The sequence below is a fragment of the Ranitomeya imitator genome, chromosome 2, assembly GCF_032444005.1.
Source record: "Ranitomeya imitator isolate aRanImi1 chromosome 2, aRanImi1.pri, whole genome shotgun sequence".
In the NCBI taxonomy this organism is placed as follows: domain Eukaryota; kingdom Metazoa; phylum Chordata; class Amphibia; order Anura; family Dendrobatidae; genus Ranitomeya; species Ranitomeya imitator.
Window position 1 is genome coordinate 285,805,581 of NC_091283.1, and position 25,284 is coordinate 285,830,864.

A 25,284-nucleotide genomic window follows, 5' to 3' on the forward strand; every position below is an offset into this window, starting at 1 on the left:
GTGTTTAACATTGATTCCAGTGATCCATTGAGCCCTGAGACACAATACCATCCACAAGTTTATTTGAGAAATAAAACAACTAAATCTTTATGACATTTAAATCCAATTTGCATAATAATTTGGAACACTGTGTAGCTGTGAGGTTGTCGGTGGGGTGGATGGTACCATATTGTGCATGTAGAGGGCAGTACTGTGGGAATATTAGAAAATGGGGGAAGGCAGTGTTGTGGGAATATTATACTGTGTGCGAGGGGGATGCCAGTCCTGTGGAAACATTATCCTGTGTGAATGGCAAGCTGCTATTGTTGGAAAATTATACTATGTAAGGGGATGGCGGTAATGTGGGAACATTATACTGTGTGTGTAGGAACCTGCTACTGTGAAAACATTATACTATGTTGGAGGATGGTGCTACTGTGGGAACATTACACTGTGTGTGGTGGGATGATGGTACTATGGAAACATACTGTGTGGAGAGAATGGCGGGACTGTGAGATTATACTATGTTTGGGGGTATGGTGAAACTGTGGAAATATCTTTTGTGTGAGACATGCCAGTACTGTGGAAACTTTATACTGTGTGAGGGGAATCATATATATTGCATAAGGGGTGTAAAAATAGAATTAGTCTTACTGGTAATTCGGTTTCTAGAAACCTTCACGACAGCCACTTCGGAGGTTGTCTTCCCCGCTCTAACAGGGGACAGGAACACAGAGGTTAAATACCCCTCCCCTTCCTGCAACCACCAGTGTTTTCCTGGACACCAGTATGTATAATTACCATGAAAAAATGCAGGAATCATCCAATAAGAAAAAATATCAGATAGGGAGGGAAATTAGTGCTGTCGTGGAAGGTTCCTAGAAACCGAATTACCGGTAAGACTAATTCTATTTTCTCTAGTCACCTTCCACGACAGCCACTTCGGAGTGATACCAACAGCTAATTTCTCTAGGGAGGGACCACAGCCTGCAGAACTCATCTGCCAAATGTTAAATCCCTATTGAAATTTAACCTGTAATGTCTGGTGAACGTGTGGATGGACGACCAGGTGGCGGCTCTGCAAATCTGCTCTGATGAAGCATTCCCCCTCTCTGCCCATGATGTTGCCATCGCCCGGGTAGAATGTGTCTTCAGAGAAGCTGGTGGATCAAGTTTCTGTGATGAATAAGCCAGGCAAATAGACTGCTTGATCCAATTTGCGATCGTGTTTTTTGCCGCTTTCTTGCCTTTGTTTCGGCCTGAAAACTGTATGAATAGATTTTGATCGATTCTCCAGGCTTCAGTCTGTTGTCCGCAGAATGTTCCTGCATTACTTACATCAAGGGTGTGAAAGGTCTCTTCCTTAGGGTTGGAGGGGTTTGGACAGAATGAGGGTAGTATAATATCCTGGTCCCTGTGAAAATTTGAGACCACTTTAGGAAGGAAAGACTGATCTAGTTTCAGTATAATGCTGCCCGTAGTGAGTGTGAGATAAGGTTCCTGTATCGACAGGGCCTGCAATTCCCCTATATGTCTAGCCGTAGTTATTGCAACTAAAAAGACTGTCTTAAGGGTTAGGTTTTTTATAGTCATTGAATCCAGGGGTTCAAATGGATTTTGAGTTAGACCCTTGAGCACAATATTAAGATCCCAGGGTGGAACTTTGCTACAGAGTCTGGGACGCATCCTGGATGCTGAAACCATAAAACGTTTAATCCAGCGGTGGCCGGCTAAGTCCCTATAAAAAAAAGCTACTAAGGGCTGATACTTGCACCTTGAGCATGCTAGGAGTAAGGCCCATTTCTAGTCCCTTCTGTAAAAAAATCTAAGACCCGTGCAATATTAGGATGGAAGGGGTCTGGGGATTCTGGGAGGTACCAGGATGTAAACATTTTCCAGACCTTGGCATAAATGGCATTGGTCACTGGCTTTCTGCTTTTTTGAAGAGTCTGGATTACTTTATCCGAGAGACCTCTGGCTTTTAAGATTTTGGCCTCAGTAACCATGCCGCCAGGCTCAGTTTGTGAAGATCCGGATGTAATAGGGGACCCTGGTAAAGAAGGTCGACTTTCTGAGGTAGGAGCCAGGGACCTTCTAGGGCCATATCCAGTAGGGCACCATACCAGCTCCTGCTCGGCCATAGTGGTGCGATTAGGATTGTGGTAACTCAGTCCGTCCTGATCTTCTGAAGTGTCTTCGCCAACATGGGAATAGGTGGAAAGGCATATGCGAGGTTGAACCTCCACTGCTGTGAAAATGCATCTATGCCTTGCACTCCGTCCGCGTGATAAAGGGAGAAGAATGTCTTCGTCTTTGTATTTTGTCCATTGGCAAACAGGTCCACTTCTGGGGTTCCCCATCTTGAGGTTAGGGACAGAAACATGGCTTGGTCCAGGCACCACTCCCCTGGATGTATGTCTTTCAGGGTGAGATAGTCTACTCCTCTGAGATGTACTGCCATGCCTGATGGAAGGTTCTTCTCCGCCCAGGAAAAGATTCTCGCGGCCATCTCTTTTAGACAGGCATACCTTGCTCCTCCCTGGTGTCGTAGGTAGGCCACTGTGGTCATGTTGTCTGAATAAATTTGAAACGTGGCGATTTTGGGTTAACATAGATGACGCTTTTAAAGCTTGTTCCACAGCTTTTAGTTCCCGCAGGTTTGAGGAACTGCTGCTGATGTTTGATGGCCATCGTCCCTGGAAGTGGTCTGAGCGGAGTGTCTTCAGGGGAAGCTGGTTCCAGCTCACCCCCTTTTGAAGATTTTTGTAATCCAATCACCAGTTTAGTGCCAATTTTATGTGCCCGGGGAGAAAGATCTTCTGGATCAAGGGGGCCTGTCGTTTCCTGGAATGTAGGAGCACGTAGGTCTGTAGAGTTCGTGTGTGAGCCTGGGCCCAGGAAACCGCTTGGATGCATGCGGTTAGGGAACCCAGAGCAGACATAGACTCCCTGAGGGTTGGTGCTCGCTGGTTCCTGAATTTTATTTTCTGAACAAGGTCGATCTGACGATCTCTGGGTAGAAATTATATTCTTTCTTTTGAGTCAAGAATAACCCCCAGAAATTTTCTCCTCGTGGAGGGACAAATTTCTGATTTCTCCAGATTCAGGATCCAGCCCAGGGATTTTAGTATCTCCAGGGTCTTTGTCACATCTGCTTCCAGACGGGAAGTAAATGGTGCCATGATGAGGAAGTCATCTAAGTATGGGACTATACATATTCCCTGGCGACGTATGAAGACCATGGCTTCTGCCATGATCTTTGTAAAAACCCGCGGAGCTGAAGAGATGCTGAAGGGTAGGATGTTGAACTGGAAGTGTTTGATTTGCTGCCCCTGTGAGACTGCGAATCTGAGGAATTTCCTGTGTTCAGGGTGGATTGGTACATGGTAGTACGCATCTCAGATCCACCGTCGCCATTACCCAATTCTGTCCTATGAGGGGAATCAATGATTTGATTGATTCCATCTTGAATCTTCTGTAGCGGACAGATTCGTTCAACGGTTTTAGGTTTATAATAATCCTGTTTTTTCCCGACGATTTTGTTACCAGAAAAAGACGTGAATAGTGGCCACGTCCCTCCTCCAGCCTTGGTACCTGAGAGATCACATTTGACTGGAGTAGGTTTTGTAGATCTCTTAGTGGGGAGTTTTAAAGATGTGGAGTTTGTAGGGAGGTTATTTTTAAGTATTGTGGGGGAGGTCTCTCGAACTCTATTTTTAGTCCCTCTCGTATGGTACGGAGGACCCATTGATTTGTGGAGATGGACTGCCACTGGGTGAAGAGGAGTGAGAGACTACCCCCGACCGGAGCAATGTCATTGCTTATCTGGGGTCTGCTGAGTCTGGGGAACAAGGATGTTCCTGCCCTTGCCTCCCGTGGGGTAACTCCATCCCCCTGTTTTGCCCTTTCCCCTATAATCCTTTTGAGAGGATGTGTCACGGGGGGGAAGGGGAGAGAAAAAGGCGTTTCCTGGGATTTCTATATTCAGGGAGCGATTTCTTTTTATCTGCTGCCTTATCCAGGATATCATCCAGGATAGGACCAAAAACATGATGGCCCTGGAAGGGAATGCTGCATAACTTAGACATGAAGTCACCACCCCAGGATTTTAACCAAAGAGCTCTCCTAGAAGAGTTTGAGAGGACAGCACCTTTTGCGGCCACGCGGATGGACTCCGCTGAAGCATCAGCTAGGAATCCTGTTGCTTTTTGCAGCAGGGGGAGGGAGTCTAGAATCTCCTCTCTTCGGGCGCCCTGTACCAAATGATTCTCCAGCTTGCGTAACCAAACAAACAAAGATCTAGCTATGCACGTGGAGGCTATGTTGGTTTTTAACAGATTTGTGGAGGTGTCCCAGGACTTTGTTAGCAGGCTCTCTATCTTCCGATCCATTGGATCTTTGACCTGCGAAAAGTCCTCAAATGGAAGGGCCGTTTTCTTAGTTACCCTGGACACCTGCACATCAACTTTGGGGTTTCCCATAAGGAGTTATCTCCGTCCAAGGGGAAACTTTTTTTTTTTTAGCTCTGAGGGGATGTTAAGACCTTCCTCAGGGAGACCCCATTCGTGAAGGATTAAATCCTGAATATTCTTATGTACAGGAAACCCCTTTTGATCTTTGGGCTTTAACCCCTCGAACATTTCGTCCTGTACAGTAAGCTTAATTTCTTCATCCTCCACCCCCATGGTGCCTCTTACTATACTAATCAGATCACCCATATCCTCAGAATTGAAGTACCATATATACTCGAGTATAAGCCGAGATTTTCAGCCCATTTTTTTGGGCTGAAAGTCCCCCTCTCGGCTTATACTCGAGTCATATACCCGGGTGTCAGCAGGGGAGGGGGAGCGGGGGCTGTGTAGTTATACTTACCTGCTGCGGCGCGGTCCCTGCAGTCCCTGGCTTCTCCGGCGCTGCAGATTCTTCCTGCACTGAGCGGTCACATGGCACCGCTCATTACAGAAATGAATAGGCAGCTCCACCCCCATAGGGGAGGAGCCGCATATTCATTGCTGTAAATGATCGGTGCCATGTGACCGCTCAATTACAGGAAGAAGCTGCAGCGCCGGAGAAACCAGGGACTGCAGGGACCGCGCCGCAGCAGGTAAGGGGAGCGCAGCGCTATAATTACCTGCTCCTCGCTCCGGCTCCGTCTGCAGCGTCTTCTAGCAGTGACGCTCAGGTTAGAGGGCGCTGTGACGTAGTCAGTGCGCGCCCTCTGCTGAGCGTCAGTGCTGGAGACGGAGCCGCACGAGGAGCAGGTAATTATTGAAAGCGCCGGCGTCCTGAGAAGAGAGGTGAGTATGTGATTTTTTTTTTTTTTTATGGCAGCACCAGCAGCATTCTAAGGAGCACCTATGGGGCCATAAAGGTGCAGAGCATATAAGGGGCACAGCATTATAAGGAGCACCTATGGGGCCATAAAGGTGCAGAGCATATATGGGGCACAGCATTATAAGGAGCATCTATGGGGCCATAAAGGTGCAGAGTATATATGGGGCACAGCATTATAAGGAGCACCTATGGGGCCATAAAGGTGCAGAGCATATATGGGGCACAGCATTATAAGGAGCACCTATGGGGCCATAAAGGTGCAGAGCATATAAGGGGCACAGCATTATAAGGAGCACCTATGGGGCCATAATCAAAGGTGCAGAGTATATATGGGGCACAGCATTATAAGGAGCACCTATGGGGCCATAAAGGTGCAGAGCATATATGGGGCACAGCATTATAAGGAGCACCTATGGGGCCATAAAGGTGCAGAGCATATATGGGGCACAGCATTATAAGGAGCACCTATGGGGCCATAAAGGTGCAGAGCATATATGGGGCACAGCATTATAAGGAGCACCTATGGGGCCATAAAGGTGCAGAGCATATATGGGGCACAGCATTATAAGGAGCACCTATGGGGCCATAAAGGTGCAGAGCATATATGGGGCACAGCATTATAAGGAGCATCTATGGGGCCATAAAGGTGCAGAGCATATATGGCACAGCATTATAAGGAGCATCTATGGGGCCATAATCAAAGGTGCAGAGCATATATGGCACAGCATTATAAGGAGCATCTATGGGGCCATAATCAACGGTGCAGAGCATTCTATATAGCACAGTTGTATATGGAGCATCTATGGGGCAATAATGAACGGTATGGAGCATCTATTTTTATTTTTGAAATTCACCGGTAAATGCTGCATTTTCTACCCTAGGCTTATACTCGAGTCAATAAGTTTTCCCAGTTTTTTGTGGCAAAATTAGGGGGGTCGGCTTATACTCGGGTCGGCTTATGCTCGAGTATATACGGTAATACTTTTTCCTTTCTGATTTAAGAGTGGGGGTGGAAGTGGAACCCTCATTCTCCCAAATGTCCTCCGAACCCGAGGATTGGATTTCTCCTGAGTCAGAGTCAGACTCTACTGGGGCCTTCTTCCTCTTTTTGGGAGTAGGTGGAAGAGGAACCGGAGTCTGGGAGAGGCTGGCCTTGGAAGACTGGACCTCCTGCTTGATGAGGGTTTTAATGCTATCCAGGAGAGTGGGCTGCTCAGCGCGTAGAACCTCATCTGTACAGGACTGACAGAGCTTTTTCCCATAAGTAGACAGGAGTCTGGTTGCACAAACTTTGCATTTGCGGCTGGCTTTTTTAGGATCAGAGAGCTTTTCTCCCTAAAAGAGAGAAAAAGGTCTTTAAGCCGCTAGAAAATATATACGTATCATGGATAGCAAGGGCTACCCTGCTACTTACAGTAGGAGGGGGTACGCTGGGTTCTGCAGATGCAGAGCAAGGGGGTTTGTCACCGTCCATATCCATCCACAGTCAGCGTCAGATACCTGGTGGTCCCCCACCCGGATCTTTATAAAGGATCGCGGGTCAGCGTGTTCTGTGCTCCTCCTCCTAGTGGCCCAATTGGGGGGAGATCAACTGAAAACGCCCCGAAATGCTGCCCCAGGCGATTAGGTCCAAGAAACCGAAAGGCGCGCGTGTGCGCTCCCTCGTGGAACGCACAGGGATGGACCGGAAGTGACGCGCGTCCCACCGGAAGTGAAGCGCGCGAGGAGCGATGCGGCACGCTGAGACTCGCGCCACCACAGAGAGCCCCAGCGTGGACCGTCCGGGACGCAGCAGGAGGAGGAGGAAGCCGGGGGGCTACAGGACGCCCCCGGCATGCACATCACCGCCCCGCTTTACCACCAAAGGAGGCGCAGGAGGAGCGGTGAAGGTCCCAAGTCCCGCTGAAAGGAGGAGACGGGAGCAGCGTTTAGAGGAGGGGAGCCCGACCTCAGCTGCCCGGCTTATTCAGGTATGTGTGGAGCTCCGATCGCCGGCCACGGCAGCCCCTTCAGATCCTCTTCATGCCTCATAGGGGACAGGAAAATACTGGTGGTTGCAGGAAGGGGAGGGGTATTTAACCTCTTTGTGTTCCTGTCCCCTATTAGGGCGGGGAAGACAACCTCCGAAGTGGCTGTCGTGGAAGGTGACTAGAGAAAACATGCTGGTTGCGGTGGCAGTACCCAGGCGGCACCAGACGAGTCCCAGAGTCCAGACTATGCCAGCCAAGGACCGAAAACCACACCTGCGCTGATCAAGACCCGGAGTCCAGACTTTGCATGTCAATTCCTGAGAACCAGACCTGCGCCGGTCAAGACTCAGAGTCCCAGCTCTTGTTACTTCTGGTACAAGAGACAGATGTGCCAATGATCTGTGAGGAGATTCCGCTCAGTAGTATACGCCTGCAGTAAAGAGCATGAGGCGCGAGTGAGCCGGGCCATTTCTTTCAGCACTGATGTCAGTACAGGCGTTGATCCAGGGTAGTACAAGAGACAAGGTGAAAGCTGGTAGAAGTGAAGGCGGCCCAACGACCCTTGATAGACTTTATTAGGAGGACTTATGGCCTAACGGGAAGAGGAGAACACGCTGTGTATTGTGTATCTGATATTGTACATTTCACCTCGTAATCACCCTGTTCTGCATTATTCATTGTTGCCATAGTGATCACAATTCCCGTTATCAGGATATAAATAATTATATTGGTTACTTCCGCCTTGTGTTTGTCGGTGTGTTGTATCCGGTCACCTGATTACAGGGTCATAATTGGGGCATTACACTGTGGGGGGGGGGCATCATATATACTGCATGAGGGGCATATTGAGGGCATTACACTGTGTGGGGCCAAGAAAGGGGCCCTGTACTGTGAGAACAATCCGCTACCTCACTTCCTGTCTTCCATAGATGAGTCGTATGTATTAATTACAGGAAATAGAAAAAAACCTTTATGATTCCTATAAGGGTATGTTCACACGTTCCTGATTTCCATCCTTTTTTTTTCAGGACTGTTTTTTAAAAAACTGCAGCTCTTGGCAGAAAACGCAGGTCCTTTTTTTGGTCCTTTTTTGATGCGTTTTTTTATCCTTTTTTTTATGCAGTTTTCTATGCAGAGTCTGTGTGTTTTAAAATGGCTGAAAATACCCTAACCCTACCCCTAACCCTACCCCTAACCTTAGTGGAAAAAAAAAAAATTCTTAATTTTTTTATTGTCCCTACCTATGGGGGTGACAAAGGGGGGGGGGGGGTGTCATTTACTATTTTTTTTATTTTGATCACTGAGATAGATTATATCTCAGTGATCAAAATGCACTTTGGAACGAATCTGCCGGCCGGCAGATTCGGCGGGCGCACTGCGTATGCGCCCGCCATTTTTGCAAGATGGCGGCGCCCAGGGAGAAGACGGCCGGACGGACACCGGGACGCCGGGTAAGTATAAGGGGGGGAGATTAGGGCACGGGGGGGGGGGGCATCGGAGCACTGGGGGGGGCATCGGAGCACGGGGCGGTGGGATTGGAGCACGGGGGGGCAGGATCGGAGCACGGGGGGGCAGCCACACTCCGCCCACGCACTTCCGCCCGCTTCCCCGCACTTCCTGCTGCAGCGGTTCTGCACCACAAACCGCAGTAAAACCCGCAGATATTTTTTTCATCTGCGGGTTTTACTGCGGGTTTGACCTCACAATGGAGGTCAATGGGTGCAGAACCGCTGCGGCTCCGAAAAAAGAAGTGACATGGTACTTCTTTTTTCCCGCAGCTATTCAGTGCGGCTTTTTTTTTTATTTTCCGCATTGTGGGCACAGCAGTTCCTGTTTTCCATAGGGTACAATGTAATGTACCCTGCATGGAAAACAGCTGCGGGCCCGCAGCGGGAAAATCGCGGCAATTCCGCATGAAAAAAAGGATCGTGTGAATATGGCCTAAAGTGGCAACAAAAACCTCAAAAGAGTCTCAGTGCTGAAGGGGTTAATGTCCCCCATGCTCAGTAATGGGAAATCTCCAGCACCGACCTCCACCCGCAGAGCCGCACTCCACATAGAGAATAATGGGGCCTCCACCCGCAGAGCAGCACTCCACAAAGAGAATAATGGAGCCTCCAGCACCGACCTCCACCCGCAGAGCCGCACTCCACATAGAGAATAATGGAGCCTCCAGAACCTACCTCCACCCGCAGAGCAGCACTCCATATAGAGAATAATGGAGCCTCCAGCACCGACCTCCACCCGCAGAGCAGCACTCCACATAAATAATGGAGCCTCCAGCACCGACCTCCACCCGCAGAGCCGCACTCCACATAGAGAATAATGGAGCCTCCAGAACCTACCTCCACCCGCAGAGCAGCACTCCACATAGAGAATAATGGAGCCTCCAGCACCGACCTCCACCCGCAGAGCCGCACTCCACATAGAGAATAATGGAGCCTCCAGCACCGACCTCCACCCGCAGAGCCGCACTCCACATAGAGAATAATGGAGCCTCCAGAACCTACCTCCACCCGCAGAGCCACACTCCACATAGAGAATAATGGAGCCTCCAGCACCGACCTCCACCCGCAGAGCCGCATTCCACATAGAGAATAATGGAACCTCCAGCACCGACCTCCACCCACAGAGCAGCACTCCACATAGAGAATAATGGAGCCTCCAGCACCGACCTCCACCCGCAGAGCCGCACTCCACATAGAGAATAATGGAGCCTCCAGCACCGACCTCCACCCGCAGAGCCACACTCCACATAGAGAATAATGGAGCCTCCAGCACCGACCTCCACCCGCAGAGCCACACTCCACATAGAGAATAATGGAGCCTCCAGCACCGACCTCCACCCGCAGAGCCGCACTCCACATAGAGAATAATGGAGCCTCCAGCACCGACCTCCACCCGCAGAGCAGCACTCCACATAGAGAATAATGGAGCCTCCAGCACCGACCTCCACCCGCAGAGCCGCACTCCACATAGGGAATAATGGAACCTCCAGCACCGACCTCCACCCGCAGAGCCACACTCCACATAGAGAATAATGGAGCCTCCAGCACCGACCTCCACCCGCAGAGCCACACTCCACATAGAGAATAATGGAGCCTCCAGCACCGACCTCCACCCGCAGAGCCACACTCCACATAGAGAATAATGGAGCCTCCAGCACCGACCTCCACCCGCAGAGCAGCACTCCACATAGAGAATAATGGAGCCTCCAGCACCGACCTCCACCCGCAGAGCCACACTCCACATAGAGAATAATGGAGCCTCCAGCACCTACCTCCACCCGCAGAGCCGCACTCCACATAGAGAATAATGGAGCCTCCAGCACCGACCTCCACCCGCAGAGCAGCACTCCACATAGAGAATAATGGAGCCTCCAGCACCGACCTCCACCCGCAGAGCCGCACTCCACATAGAGAATAATGGAGCCTCCAGCACCGACCTCCACCCGCAGAGCCGCACTCCACATAGAGAATAATGGGGCCTCCAGCACCGACCTCCACCCGCAGAGCAGCACTCCACATAGAGAATAATGGAGCCTCCAGCACCGACCTCCACCCGCAGAGCCGCACTCCACATAGGGAATAATGGAACCTCCAGCACCGACCTCCACCCGCAGAGCCACACTCCACATAGAGAATAATGGAGCCTCCAGCACCGACCTCCACCCGCAGAGCCACACTCCACATAGAGAATAATGGAGCCTCCAGCACCGACCTCCACCCGCAGAGCCACACTCCACATAGAGAATAATGGAGCCTCCAGCACCGACCTCCACCCGCAGAGCAGCACTCCACATAGAGAATAATGGAGCCTCCAGCACCGACCTCCACCCGCAGAGCCGCACTCCACATAGAGAATAATGGAGCCTCCAGCACCGACCTCCACCCGCAGAGCCGCACTCCACATAGAGAATAATGGAGCCTCCAGCACCGACCTCCACCCGCAGAGCCGCACTCCACATAGAGAATAATGGAGCCTCCAGAACCTACCTCCACCCGCAGAGCCACACTCCACATAGAGAATAATGGAGCCTCCAGCACCGACCTCCACCCGCAGAGCCGCATTCCACATAGAGAATAATGGAACCTCCAGCACCGACCTCCACCCACAGAGCAGCACTCCACATAGAGAATAATGGAGCCTCCAGCACCGACCTCCACCCGCAGAGCCGCACTCCACATAGAGAATAATGGAGCCTCCAGCACCGACCTCCACCCGCAGAGCCACACTCCACATAGAGAATAATGGAGCCTCCAGCACCGACCTCCACCCGCAGAGCCACACTCCACATAGAGAATAATGGAGCCTCCAGCACCGACCTCCACCCGCAGAGCCGCACTCCACATAGAGAATAATGGAGCCTCCAGCACCGACCTCCACCCGCAGAGCAGCACTCCACATAGAGAATAATGGAGCCTCCAGCACCGACCTCCACCCGCAGAGCCGCACTCCACATAGGGAATAATGGAACCTCCAGCACCGACCTCCACCCGCAGAGCCACACTCCACATAGAGAATAATGGAGCCTCCAGCACCGACCTCCACCCGCAGAGCCACACTCCACATAGAGAATAATGGAGCCTCCAGCACCGACCTCCACCCGCAGAGCCACACTCCACATAGAGAATAATGGAGCCTCCAGCACCGACCTCCACCCGCAGAGCAGCACTCCACATAGAGAATAATGGAGCCTCCAGCACCGACCTCCACCCGCAGAGCCACACTCCACATAGAGAATAATGGAGCCTCCAGCACCTACCTCCACCCGCAGAGCCGCACTCCACATAGAGAATAATGGAGCCTCCAGCACCGACCTCCACCCGCAGAGCAGCACTCCACATAGAGAATAATGGAGCCTCCAGCACCGACCTCCACCCGCAGAGCCGCACTCCACATAGAGAATAATGGAGCCTCCAGCACCGACCTCCACCCGCAGAGCCGCACTCCACATAGAGAATAATGGGGCCTCCAGCACCGACCTCCACCCGCAGAGCAGCACTCCACATAGAGAATAATGGAGCCTCCAGCACCGACCTCCACCCGCAGAGCCGCACTCCACATAGGGAATAATGGAACCTCCAGCACCGACCTCCACCCGCAGAGCCACACTCCACATAGAGAATAATGGAGCCTCCAGCACCGACCTCCACCCGCAGAGCCACACTCCACATAGAGAATAATGGAGCCTCCAGCACCGACCTCCACCCGCAGAGCCACACTCCACATAGAGAATAATGGAGCCTCCAGCACCGACCTCCACCCGCAGAGCAGCACTCCACATAGAGAATAATGGAGCCTCCAGCACCGACCTCCACCCGCAGAGCCGCACTCCACATAGAGAATAATGGAGCCTCCAGCACCGACCTCCACCCGCAGAGCCGCACTCCACATAGAGAATAATGGAGCCTCCAGCACCGACCTCCACCTGCAGAGCCGCACTCCACATAGAGAATAATGGAGCCTCCAGCACCGACCTCCACCCGAAGAGCCACACTCCACATAGAGAATAATGGAGCCTCCAGCACCTACCTCCACCCGCAGAGCCGCACTCCACATAGAGAATAATGGAGCCTCCAGCACCGACCTCCACCCGCAGAGCCGCACTCCACATAGAGAATAATGGAGCCTCCAGCACCGACCTCCACCCGCAGAGCCTCCAGCACCGCAGAGCCGCACTCCACATATTATTATTATTATTTATTGTTATAGCGCCATTTATTCCATGGCGCTTTACATGTGAGGAGGGGTATACATAGAGAACATAGAGAATAATGGAGCCTCCAGCACCTACCTCCACCCGCAGAGCCACACTCCACATAGAGAATAATGGAGCCTCCAGCACCGACCTCCACCCGCAGAGCCACACTCCACATAGAGAATAATGGAGCCTCCAGCACCGACCTCCACCCGCAGAACCGCACTCCACATAGAGAATAATGGAGCCTCCAGCACCGACCTCCACCCGCAGAGCCACACTCCACTTAGAGAATAATGGAGTCTCCAGCACCGACCTCCACCCGCAGAGCCGCACTCCACATAGAGAATAATGGAGCCTCCAGCACCGACCTCCACCCGCAGAGCCGCACTCCACATAGAGAATAATGGAGCCTCCAGCACCGACCTCCACCCGCAGAGCCGCACTCCACATAGAGAATAATGGAGCCTCCAGAACCTACCTCCACCCGCAGAGCAGCACTCCACATAGAGAATAATGGAACCTCCAGCACCGACCTCCACCCGCAGAGCCACACTCCACATAGAGAATAATGGAGCCTCCAGCACCGACCTCCACCCGCAGAGCCGCACTCCACATAGAGAATAATGGAGCCTCCAGCACCGACCTCCACCCGCAGAGCAGCACTCCACATAGAGAATAATGGAGCCTCCAGCACCGACCTCCACCCGCAGAGCCGCACTCCACATAGGGAATAATGGAACCTCCAGCACCGACCTCCACCCGCAGAGCCACACTCCACATAGAGAATAATGGAGCCTCCAGCACCGACCTCCACCCGCAGAGCCACACTCCACATAGAGAATAATGGAGCCTCCAGCACCGACCTCCACCCGCAGAGCAGCACTCCACATAGAGAATAATGGAGCCTCCAGCACCGACCTCCACCCGCAGAGCCGCACTCCACATAGAGAATAATGGAGCCTCCAGCACCGACCTCCACCCGCAGAGCCACACTCCACATAGAGAATAATGGAGCCTCCAGCACCGACCTCCACCCGCAGAGCCGCACTCCACATAGAGAATAATGGGGCCTCCAGCACCGACCTCCACCCGCAGAGCCGCACTCCACATAGAGAATAATGGAGCCTCCAGCACCGACCTCCACCCGCAGAGCCACACTCCACATAGAGAATAATGGAGCCTCCAGCACCGACCTCCACCCGCACTCCACATAGAGAATAATGGAGCCTCCAGCACCGACCTCCACCCGCAGAGCCACACTCCACATAGAGAATAATGGAGCCTCCAGCACCGACCTCCACCCGCAGAGCCGCACTCCACATAGAGAATAATGGAGCCTCCAGCACCGACCTCCACCTGCAGAGCCGCACTCCACATAGAGAATAATGGAGCCTCCAGCACCGACCTCCACCTACAGAGCCGCACTCCACATAGAGAATAATGGAGCCTCCAGCACCGACCTCCACCCGCAGAGCCACACTCCACATAGAGAATAATGGAGCCTCCAGCACCGACCTCCACCTGCAGAGCCGCACTCCACATAGAGAATAATGGAGCCTCCAGCACCGACCTCCACCTGCAGAGCCGCACTCCACATAGAGAATAATGGAGCCTCCAGCACCTACCTCCACCCGCAGAGCCGCACTCCACATGTATGGCTGTTTTGTGCACACAGGACCTATGATGAGGTCACTGGAGGGGAGGAGTCAGGGGTCACATGATCAGGGGCCTCATTGTATGATATCTGGAGTGCAGACTTTATTATACAGGGGCGGTCCCGCTGCGGTCTGGGTCCGATGGGGTGGTGGTCCGGTCCGATGGGCGTCGTGGTCCGGTCCGGGGTCTCCCATCTTCTTACGATGACGTCCTCTTCTTGTTTTCACGCTGCGGCTCCTGTTGAGGGCAGAGCAAAGTACTGCAGTGCGCTGGGAAAGGTCAGAGAGGCCCGGCGCCTGCGCACTGCAGTACTTTGTTCTGCCCTTTTCCTTGGGGACCAAGACGGCCTGGATAAGGTCATAGACTATTTACCTATCTACTACCTTTATATAATTTGCTATAGTTGTCATATGTCTGTGTGTCCCATGTGAGGGAATACGTCATTTATATATAGGACTTTTGGTCTATGCATTTTGGAGCTGTGATGGCCGTCAATATACTATTGTATATATGTACTGACCCAGACCTATGAATATATTAGGGGAACCCCCAGATATCTGTTTTCTACCTGTATAGACTCTATGGCTCCAGCATTACATGCATTGTAGGCTGTTGATAGGTTCTACTGGATAATTATCCATGGGATTTGGCGCTGTCAGGCAGTAATATTGGACATGTGCTCCTTTTTACTTGTATGGATTTTATGTATTTGTATTAATATTTATTGATTTTACTTCATGGCTTAGACTTCTTGTTCTAGCTGGATACTATTTAAGTTTGGAAGTGCCATTGATTTAGGCCATTCTTTCTCTATAGGTGGTATTGCTTTTATAATGGAGGTGGATGCCTCGTCCGTCGGTGCTGGAGCAGTCCTATTTCAAAAGGAGGCTCAAGGTCGGAAGCATCCTTCCTTCTTTTTCTCTAAGACCTTCACACCAGCGGAGAGGAATTATTCCATCGGGGACAGGGAGTTGCTAGCTATGAAGTTGGCCTTTTCGGAGTGGAGACACCTCCTGGAGGGGGCTCATTTTCCCTTCCAAGTGTACACCGACCACAAAAATTTGGTTTATTTACAGACAGCCCAGCGGCTAAACTCTCGCCAGGCTAGATGGTCCTTGTTCTTTTCCCGCTTACACTTCACCCTCCATTATCTTTCCGGGGAGAAGAACATCCGTGCCGATGCTCTCTCCCATTCCGTAGTGTCATCAGTGGAGGAGGAGCCTCGGCTAATTGCCTTGTGGCCCAGGCCTCCTTAGAGTCTCTGCCTCCAGGCAAGACTTTTGTTCCACCTAATTTGCGACCGGATGTTCTCTCTTGGGCTCACTCATCCAGGGTGGGTGGACATTTTGGGACCAAGAGGGCGTCTGAGCTCCAAGCGAGGACGTACTGGTGGCCGCATATGGCCCGTGACGTCGGAGAATATATTCGGGCGTGTGTCTCCTGTGCCATAAATCGGTCTCCTCAGCAACAACCTGCTGGGCTACTTTACCCCCTGCTGGTGGGGGACAGGCCCTGGGAAATGGTCGGGATGGTCTCGTGGCTGCACAGTTATCTGGGTAGTCACAGACCATTTTTTCAAAATGGTGCACTTGGTACCTCTTCCTCGGCTACCTTCTGCATGGGCCTTGGCGGCGTTGTTCATTAAGCATGTTTATCGCCTACACGGTATGCCTGACAAAGTTGGCAGTGACCGGGGTCTCCAGTTTGCGTCTCGGTTCTGGAGAGAGCTGTCGTCTACTCAGCATTGAGCTGAATCTCTCTTTAGCTTACCATCCTGAGATGAATGGGTTGGTAGAAAGGGCCAACCAGACCCTGGTCACATACCTGCAACATTTTGTTTCGGCCAGGCAGGATGACTGGGCATCCTTGCTACCGTGGGCGGAGTTTGCACTGAACAATGCCGTAGCTGACTCTACTGGACAGACCCCAATCCTCCTTAACTACTGCCAGCATCCGCATGTCCCTGTGCCCATGCCCATGTCGTTCACCGATTCTAGGGTGGCAGACTGGGCGGTGGAGGCACGTGACATTTGGGACCGCACACAGGATGCCATCCTGGCCTCCAAGGAGAGAATGAGGGTTTTTGCCGATGCACACCGGCGTCCTGCCTTCAGCTATGGAGGGTTACCAATATTAAAACTTAGCTTTTAATAACCATATATAAAAACATTAGAACCCAACAAATAAACACATAAACAAGTGTAAAGTGCTCAAAATAACCAGTGCTCAAAATAAAAGAATGCAACGGTCTCACCACTCAGGACGGACACATGAATATGGTCAATATTTCAGCCAGTGAGGCTATGAGGAGTAATAGTCCAGGGGAAAGGTCAACAGGTTGGGGCACACAAATACTGTCTACCCTGTAAGCCCTGTGTAACTCCTGTCCTTACAAGGACAGGCCCCAAATGGGCCCTGCTATGGACAACCACCAGGTGTATGTAAGTGGACAGTTTTTCCTCTTCTCCCTACGCGTTTCATCACCGATGTAGGAGACTCATCAGGGGAGTATAAGTAGATAAGTGTGCTACAAGGCACAGAAGTCCAAGCAAAAAAGATCAATATATAAAGTCCGTATTTTAAAGTCCAGCATGGGTCCCGCAGTGGCTGAGTACCCAGAATCAAGGTACGGCTGTCTGTGTCTGCAGTCCAAAGTGTGTCCTACTGGGCGGTGGAGGCACATGACATTTGGGACTGCACACAGGATGCCATCCAGGCCACAAAGGAGAGAATGAGGGTTTCCGCCGATGCACACCGGCGTCCTGCTCTGACTTTTGCTCCTGGTGACTTAGTGTGGCTATCTGCCTGTAACATCAGGCTGCGAGTTGAGTCCACTAAGTTTGCGCCTCATTACATAGGTCCCTTCAAGGTCCTGGAACAGGTCAACCCTGTAGTCTATCGCCTGGCCCTTCCTTCATGCCTTGGTATCACCGATACCTTTCATGTGTCCCTCCTAAAGCCCATCAACATGTCCCAGTTTTCTGAGTCACCTGCTGGGACATCGGGTTCGTCCACAGACGATTATGAGGTGAATGCTATCGTTGGGTGCAAGGTGGTTATGAGGCAAAAAGTACTATCTGGTGGACTGGAAGGGTTATGGTCCCGAGGACACATTCGGCTCCTCAGCTCATTGCAGCTTTCGAGCATAGTGAGGCCCAAGTGAGGCCATGCGCTAGTGTAGACTTGAGTATGTATGTGTGTGCTGAGAGATTGATACTGGTTAATGCTCCTAAATGATCCCCATCCCTTTGGTTGTTGTCTGGGTATTAGGGTGAGTGGAGCAAGCAGTCAGCGCCTAATAATGGCTTCTCAGCTACATTAATGGTACCTTCACACTCAGCGACGCTGCAGCGATACCGACAACGATGTCGATCGCTGCAGCGTCGCTGTTTGGTCGCTGGAGAGCTGTCACACAGACAGCTCTCCAGCGACCAACGATGCCGGTAACCAGGGTAAACATCGGGTTACTAAACGCAGGGCCGCGCTTAGTAACCCGATGTTTACCCTGGTTACCATCGTAAAAGTAAAAAAAACAAACACTACATACTTACCTTCAGCTGTCTGTCCCCGGCGCTCTGCTTTCCTGCACTGGCTGTGAGCACAGCGGCCGGAAAGCAGAGCGGTGACGTCACCGCTGTGCTTTCCGGCTGGCCGGCGCTCACAGCCAGTGCAGAGAAGCAGAGCGCCAGGGACAGACAGCTGAAGGTAAGTATGTAGTGTTTGTTTTTTTTACTTTTACGATGGTAACCAGGGTAAATATCGGGTTACTAAGCGCGGCCCTGCGCTTAGTAACCCGATGTTTACCCTGGTTACCAGTGAAGTCATCGCTGAATCGGCGTCACACACGCCGATTCAGCGATGTCTGCAGGGAGTCCTGCGACTAAATAAAGTTCTGGACTTTCTGCAGTGACCAACGACATCACAGCAGGATCCTGATCGCTGCTGCGTGTCAAACTGAACGATATCGCTAGCCAGGACGCTGCAATGTCACGGATCGCTAGCGATATCGTTCAGTGTGACAGTACCTTAATACTACTGGTCAGTGTAGGGTGGGAATTCTTTCTTGATCTCAGCATCTGACTCAGGGCATCCTCAGGCGCAGGCTCAAAAACCACCGAGGGTCAGAGCGAGATCAATCACCAGTGGGGGTGAATTTCAGGGATCCCACTAGCGTCCATCTGCTGCATCCTGTGACTGCTAACAGGGACAAGCGTTTCCTTTGTTTCTCTGCGTCTCTATGAAGCAACAGAGTTTGCGTCAGTTCATACCGGGTGAGGGAACCCGTGTTTGTTCTGGCATACAGTGCCACCATTACCTAGCAGTATGTTTCATCTCTGCACTGTGGACCCCAGGCTGCGAAAGCACCTTATTATTATCTTTATAATTATTCAGTGCTGTGATAGTGTGATATGCTATGTGGGTAGCATTTTTGTGTATATTTCTATTTTACTTTTTTTCATGGTGTTCTCTTGTAAAAGGAGTTATTTGCCAATTGATGAATTGCTGTTATTTGCCATCTGATATCAGCCCCCACAGTCCTGTACTGTTATCTCTCCACAGGGTCAGTGAATAATGTTGTTTGCCAATATGCCAATGACATATTGAACTAGCTTGTTGAAACAATGAGCCCCTGTGACCCACCCCCCTTAACCTGTGAATGAGGAGAGGGACTTGTAAATATCAGGGAGGTGAGACACAGATCAGATCCTGTGTGGAACCATGATGTGAAGACAGCACATCAGAGAGAAGGAAGAGTATATGGACTTTGCTCTCCTCTGTCTGCTGGATTGTTGGACTTTTATCCTGTTACTGAACTGCATTCATGTTCAGGACTATCTTATCCTTTGTGTGGTGGATCGTATATGGACCTTTCGTATTTTTGCCTAAATAAAGGTCTTGGGTTTGTTCACACTTCTCTTGCTCTGTTGATTGTGTGGTACCTGAGAAGGACCCCGTGACAACTGGTGGCAGCAGTGGGATCAACAGAGCGTAACCAAATGGAGAACCACCCACAGAGTGAGTACAGAAATTGGACTGTATCCAGTTTACAGGAGAGAGCCAGAGACCTGGGCTTGAATTACCAGGGACTGACTAAGGAGTGGAAAAGTTAAGTTTCAGCTCACCCCCATCAGCAAATCCATGAGAGTCCACAGGAACATCCGAGCAAGAAAAAGGCCACCGCCCAACGTCCTCTGCTGAGTAAGTAAGAAAAAAAATCCAGCTCCGGAGTAAAAGTCATCAATTTTATTTCCACAAATTTAAAATTCGGAAAAAGCTGCTTGCAAGTAGCTGCACAACTATTTCAGAAAAGAAGCCATAAGTTAGCTGAACGCGTTTCGAGCACGCATGGTGCTCTTTGTCCACAGCATAAGCATTAGCTGCTGCTGTATGCTGCATAAGCTTGAACCTCATGAATTACTGATACTGGTTTCACATAATTTTCATATTCTGGAAAGGAGCTCTTTTGTTTTTGCTTTTATTTTATTGGTTTTAATACGCACATACTAATCACAAGTGCAATCTTGGTGGGTTCCCTTATCCTCACTCATGGAGTCCTTAATAGATCCCTCAAGAAGGGAACGTGCAGCATTGGTCTTTCAGTCAACTAATAGTAGAAATGCAGATACTTCACCAGATATTTTAAAAATTATGGAAGTAATAGAAAAATCTTCCTTTAATGAGAAGCGAATTTGGTGGGACCAAACCACATTGGAACATTATTTGGAACAGGATATTATCCCTCGAGGATTACGTCTAAAAAAAGTTCCCACAACAGTCTATAATAACGTATTTGTAAAAGAATGGAACTCTATACTTTCTACCTGCTCTAAACACCTTATGCAGCTCATTGTAAAATATGAAAGTGAAGAATTATCTGCTATTAAGACCGACTTGGATAAAAATCTTACTTTACTCAAGTCTGCAGTGAATAACACTGATTTTGAGGACTTCCAAAAAGACCTGAAATCTAAATTACATGCCCTGGAAGATTCCATCATCACCTTAAAAAAACGTAAATTTAATAGGGATGTATTTGATTTTACTAATAATCAGGTCTATGAGTGGGGGAGATGGGAGAGATTTCCAGCTACACCCAGATCCATCCTGAAAAAACGAAACCGCACTCCGTTCAATCGCAACCAGGTGACTTTTTCATCGTCTGATCCAGAGTCGTCTGATGTTTCTGTGGAATCGTGCAGTCAAGGCAACACTACACGACAAGTAACTACCAATCAGACTAGTTATTACCGTAAATCTAAAAGAAATGTTTCAGGACAATCAAAAAACGTTTAAAAAAACGTACCAGAAGGAGCGGCAGAAAACATCACAAACGCTCCCTCGGTATTTCGGAATCGATTGAGGAGTTACAACAGGATGTTTCGTTAGATGTTATAAATTTATCCTCCCATACTCTCACGGACAGTGAAAGAAAATTATTATCTCGAGGATTAAACTTTGTGCCCACCAATACCAACTTGGATGTTTTCTCTACCTTGAAAGACATAAACAAATTTGTCAGAAACTTGACAGTAAAAAAAAACATTTTTTCATGGAAAAAGACACGCCACCTCTGCCAGTATCAGTTCATATGAATGAATTCATGAATAAAAATTTTTCTGAACAAAACGGACTTTTATGTCTTATGGACTTAGATACAGAAAATACATTATCACAGGACATTAATATGATTTCTTCCTTTAAAACCCAAAATCCTTCTTTCTATCCAGTTCACACCAAAACAGAATCTATGGATCGTTTCCAAGAAAATGTGGAAAGGGATATTCGCAATCTCCTCCTGAACTCTTCCACCAGTTCCCCTAAACTCAACCTAACTAGAAAAGAACGAGACACTTTGGAAGAGATGAAAAATAAAAATGATCTAGTCATAAAAATGTCGGACAAAGGGGGATCTGTTGTTGTTATCAATAGATCTGACTATTTTGAATCTATTCATAAAATGCTTTCTGAAAATGATACTTATGATACTTATATTCAGTTGGATTCTGATCCCACTGCTGAGTTTTCGTCACAATGTAAAAGTATCATAGAGGATGGTTTACAACAGGGTTTTTTTTCCAAAGGACAGGCTGAATATTTGTATGTCATTAATCCCAAAATACCATTCTTACATGCTTTACCAAAAACGCATAAAGATGTTTATCCACCTCCCATGCGCCCCATAATTTCGGGTATAGGCTCTTATAGTGAGCGTTTAGGGGAGTGGCTGGATACCATTCTCCAACCACTAGCACAAAGAGTCCCAGGATATCTGAAAGACTCCAGAGATGTTCTAAGTATGCTAGATAATGTCATCTGGAATTCGCACTGGACATGGCTCACCTGCGGCGTAGTTGCACTTTATACATCCATCCCGCACAGAATTGCTTTAGTGGCTGTACAATTTCATCTAAACAAATACAGTAATTTAACCCATGACTTACAAACATTTATTGGAACAGTTTTATCCTTTTTATTATCTCATAACTATTTCCTATTCGATAATAAATTTTTCATTCAAAGTAAGGGAGTTTCCATGGGGGCTAAATTCTCACCCTCAGTAGCAAATCTAGTAATGGCTTGGTGGGAGGAAATGTACATTTTCAGTGATAATAACCCTTTTTCTCAGGACATTGAATGGTATTTAAGATATATTGATGATTTATTAATGGTTTGGAAGGGCAATCAGAACTGCTTGGAGCAATTTATCTTTTATATAAATAACAATCCATTCAATCTAAAATTCACTTACATGTTTGATAAATTCACTATAAATTTTTTGGATTTATGTCTTCAGGGCTTTCCTGATACCATCATTCAAAGTAAAACATATCGCAAGCAAACCGCTGGCAATACTATATTACATGCACGCAGTTTTCATCCTCCCCACACCATTCATTCAATTCCAGTAGGAGAGGTATTACGAGCCAAAAGAAATTGTAATAATGAACCGACTTTTACCAGGGAAAAAAACATTATTAAAAAACGTCTCAATAACAGAGCATACCCTAATTGGACTATAGATCGTGCTTTTTCTATTGCAGATAAAAAAACAAGATCAGATCTTATACAAACTACTAATGTCCATAATGAACAGATAAAATCAGAATTGCCTGTTGAGCAGCCAGTGTTAGTCCCCACATATAGTACACATTTCAAATCCATCTCAGAAATTGTACTGCGCAATTTAAATTTGCTGAGAGATGATCAAACCATGGATACAATCTTACAGAATGGTATCAAAATAGTCTCTAGACGCGCACCCACATTAGGTAATGCGTTATCCCCCAGTTTTCTGAATCAAACTAAACCAAAAACTCCCACTCACTGGCTATCAACAAAAGGGTTTTTCAGATGTGGTTCACACCCATGCAAGACTTGCTCGTACACCAAAAAAACTGTAGGTTTTCATTGTTCTAGCAATCAAAAAAATTTTAAAAATTAAAAAGTTTCTTAAACTGCAATTCCGACTATGTGGTTTACATTATTGAATGTCTGGAATGCAGACTCCTATATGTTGGATCGACAATAAGGAGACTAAAAGACAGATTTAGGGAACATTTATTGGACATTGTTCAACCAACAATACGTCATGTGTCAAATGCATCAAGCCATTTCATTAATAAACATGACAGACACACAAATCACCTAAAGGTTTATGCGATAGAACAAACTTACAAAAATATACGAGGCGGTGATAGAGAAAGTAAATTACGCGATAGAGAGGCTTTCTGGATTTATCTATTGAACACCAGAGTGCCTACAGGGTTAAACCTGAGAAAAGAGAAGATGTTACATTATTAACATGTTATTATTGTTGTTTGTTTGTTTTTTTTTTGTTTTTTTATTCCGGGGGATAATTACACCTGCCTGTGCAGTATTCATGGTATATGTATATAATATGTGCTCAATGATTTTTTTTTTTTTTTCCTTTTGTGCCTGTCCTAATGACTGCATGTTCTGGATGTCCAATGGGATTTGTCGGGGTGGAGTTAATTATTCTCATGGCTATTCACCTGTTAAATCTGTTTTTATATGTCTTGTGGGGCTATTGAAGCTTATGCTGTGGACAAAGAGCACCATGCGTGCTCGAAACGCGTTCAGCTAACTTATGGCTTCTTTTCTGAAATAGTTGTGCAGCTACTTGCAAGCAGCTTTTTCCGAATTTTAAATTTGTGGAAATAAAATTGATGACTTTTACTCCGGAGCTGGATTTTTTTCTTACTTACTGACTAAGGAGGCCTTAATTAACCTACTGGTGGGTGCCAACCCGGCCACCTTGTCCCATATGTCTGAAGAACGAGCACTGGAGACGAGGACCCCCCCAAAAAAAGCCAGTGGGTGGTGTGGTACGAGGAAGAGATGGCGGTTCTGGGCCCAGGCTTCTCTCAGGAGTACAAGGAGGAGGCTGCCCGCTGGGCACAGTGGACACAAGAAGCAATGGAGCTTGAAAGAGGGAGTAACGCAATGTGGAATGTAAACCCAACGATCCGGGAGCCTGTACGGATCACCCGGACAGAGTTTAAGCCATTTGATGAGGCTTCCGGAGATGTGGAGGGGTTCTTCAAGGACTTTGAGCAGCAGTGTGCTGTGATGGAGGTGCCCCACTCTGGCTGGATGCGTTTGTTAGTGAGACTCCTGAACGGTAGCCTGGCGGAGGCTTACCGAACCATTGACTCACCGCGGAATCGGGATTATAACATAGCATGGTAATCCAGGATAGTCTCCTTTGCAATCACCCCAGACTCATATAGGGCCAAGTTCCGAGAACTCCCATGCACCACAGGGGGATCATTCAGGATGTATGCCCATAACATGTCCCAGGCATGTCGGAGATGGCTGGAAGCAGAAAACTCCTTTACTGTGGAAGATGTTATACAGGTGTTCCTTCTTGAACAATTTCTTGCCAAGTGCCCGCAGAGGTGCAGGAATGGGTCCGGGAGCGCACGCCGTGCACCGTGGATAGAGCTGCAGCCCTGGCCCATGAAGCCCTTACTATCCAACCGAAATGGAGGAGGCTTCCGGACAATGAACCACAGCCTTCTCCCGCACCCCGTCCGCCTCCGATTATATCTGCCCTTCCACCTATAGAACGAAGATGAATGAACTTGGCACTCAATACGAACAAAAGCTTCTTATTTATTAATGTATCCAGACAAAAAAACTGCTTAACGTTTTTGGTCCAGCACAGGACCTTCATCAGAGCGTTCTTTAACATGAACTATGAATACACAAATAGATACAATGTCTTAGGGCTAGGGTTGCACTTAGGGTTAGGGGTGAACTTAGGGATATCGTTGCACTTAGGGTTGCACTTAGGGTTGGGGCTGCACTTAGGGTTCGTGTTGCACTTAGGGCTAGGGTTGCACTTAGGGCTAGGGTTAGAATTAGGGTTAGAATTAGGGTTAGGGTTGCAATTAGGGTTAGGGTTAGAATTAGGGCTAGGGTTGGAATTAGGGTTAGAATCAGGCTGTGTGCACACGGTGCGGATTTGGCTGTGGATTCGCAGCGGATTCGGTCGCTGCGGATTCGTAGCAGTTTTCCATCACGTTTACAGTACCACGTAAAACTATGGAAAACCAAATCCGCTGTGCCCATGGTGCGGAAAATACAGCGCAGAAACGCTGCGTTGTATTTTCCGCA

At 48.9% G+C, this 25,284-nt stretch overlaps 1 protein-coding gene across 2 annotated transcripts in view; it reads left to right on the forward strand.

The window, feature by feature from the left end:
• Positions 1-25,284, forward strand: part of LOC138663194 (zinc finger protein 345-like) — a 306,522-nt gene that overhangs the window by 147,953 nt on the left and 133,285 nt on the right. The window lies entirely within an intron of this gene.